General features: G+C 35.2%; 1 non-coding gene across 1 annotated transcript; it reads left to right on the top strand.

The window, feature by feature from the left end:
- Positions 1-1,655: 1,655 nt before the first annotated feature.
- On the top strand, positions 1,656-1,762 carry LOC111827214. Its single transcript, XR_002830714.1, has one exon. It is a non-coding gene; the product is annotated as a U6 spliceosomal RNA (small nuclear RNA).
- Positions 1,763-2,139: the final 377 nt, after the last annotated feature.

Here is a 2,139-nt window from a genome sequence, read left to right as displayed (position 1 = left end):
ACAGCTTTATTGAGGCATAAGTAACATAAAATGAACTGTACATATTAAAACTGTATTATCTAATAATTATTGCCACATGTATAAACTCATAAAATCATCACCACAATCAAGATTTTTTTTCTATTTTATTATTGTATCCTCAGTGCTAGAACAGATCCTGGCACAAAGTGATGTTCAATTAATATTTTTAAATGGATGAATGAATAATAAATTAAGCATTATGGACTAACCAAAGGAACCTAACCACTGTGCATAATGTTGGATGTGTGGAAAATTTTTTCAGAGTTCCAAATAATGAATTTGCAAGTCAGCATGAGAAACATGCTACTTGTAGATGATTATTTACTTGCTTTAACTAAAGTATAAATAACAATAATAAAAAGCCATGTATTAAGTTATTGAGGAAGGTGCTGGTTTTACTCATTAAATATTAATCAGGGGAAAGTACTCTAGGCTATAAGGATTTAAGCGTTATGGGTCTATTCTCAGATATGTCTTAATTTTAGCCTGATCTCTATGAGTATTATTGTCATATAACTCATACCCCTTGGTTCTGAGTCTGTAATCAACATGTAATTTCTAATTATAATTGTAATTTCATGTAGGTTTCCTTAAAGAGATAAAAAATCAATGATTTAGCATATGCTTTTTGGACTCCTACTATGTGTCAAACACTATGCTAAGTCCTGGGTGTATACTGGGAAAATAGGGCTTCCATGTTCCTGGCATTTACTGGTAAAGATAATTGTGGGGAAAGAAGTTAAGTAAATAAATTTTTAATAAACATTTAATCACAAATTATGACACATTTTCTAAAGGAAAAGTACAGGATGCCACTGGATTAGTTGGTCAGAGAAAGTCTCAGAAAGTAACAGTTAAAGTGAGATATGAAATATGAGTAGAAGTAAACCATGCAAAAAGCACAGAAATAATATTCCAGGAAGAAGAAAAGGCATGTCAAGGATCTAAGGTGGGAAAGAAGAACATGTTGAGTAACTTAAAAAAGGTCAATTTGTCTGTAGTATTATATAAGAGGACAATTATGGATATATAAGCAGGATTCAGATCATACTGTTTTATGGGCAGTGTTAAATAGCTTGCAATTTATCTAAGGTTCAAATGCAGTACTTTAAAGGGTTTGACCCAGGCAAAATGACATGATCTAATTTTCATTTTTAAAAAATTACTCTTGCTGCTGTGGGGAGAATGGATTGGTTGGAGAGAAGAGTCGGCAGAGGAAGCTATTAAAGTAATGTAAGAAAGAGATGTTAGTAAGTTTAAGGCAGAGTGGGGGCAGAAGAAATGTAGAAGTCAGAAGACCCAGATCTGAGCCCTGAGGAATGGTCATTGAAGAGTTGTATAGAAAAGTGAGGTGTTGTAAAAGCCAGAAACTGGTTCCAAGAGAAAAGGAATAATCAGGTGTGTCAGAAACTGCCAAGAGGTTGAATTAGATAGGAATGAAAAGTATGTCTAATCAACATGGCAACTTAGCGATCTTTTCTGACCTTTGTAAAGGAGTTTTAGTGGATCCAGAAGCTATATTGAAGTAGACCAAAGAGGGAGTATTGGTTTTCTGTTTCTGGAATGTCATTACTGCTGAACACAAAAAGTAATGGTTAACAGATAAGAAAACATCTATTTAAAAGCCTCGAAGAGTGCTCGCTTTGGCAGCACATATAGTAAAATTGGAAAGATACAGAGAAGATTAGCATGGTCCCTGCACAAGGATGAAACACAAGGTTGTGAAGCATTCCATATTTTTGCTGTGGCCAGTGTGGTTTTGTCTGTTGGGCATCCTCCCATACACCAAAAGGTTGCTGGTTCAATTCCCAGTCAGGGCACATGTCAGAATTGCGGGCTCAATCCCCAATGGGAGGCGTGCAGCAGTCAGCCAAATGATTTCTGCTCTCACATTGATATTTCTCTCTCTCTCTCTCTCCCACTCACTTCCTCTCCCTCTAAAAATCAATTAAAATATTTGAAAAGATAAAAGCCTCGAAGATTTGTAAGGAATTATCAAGATAAATCCTAAGAGACTGTGATAAAAAAAAAAGAAGCAAAGTAATGACATCAGCTTTGTCCTGAAAACCATTGTAGAATTGGGGGAATTTGAGGATTTCAACTTTGCAAAAGCCACCC

Source organism: Myotis lucifugus, unplaced genomic scaffold (assembly GCF_000147115.1).
Source record: "Myotis lucifugus unplaced genomic scaffold, Myoluc2.0 scaffold_2, whole genome shotgun sequence".
NCBI classification, from domain to species: domain Eukaryota; kingdom Metazoa; phylum Chordata; class Mammalia; order Chiroptera; family Vespertilionidae; genus Myotis; species Myotis lucifugus.
The sequence above is the reverse complement of the archived record's forward strand: the minus strand, read 5'-3'. Positions and strand labels throughout refer to the sequence as shown.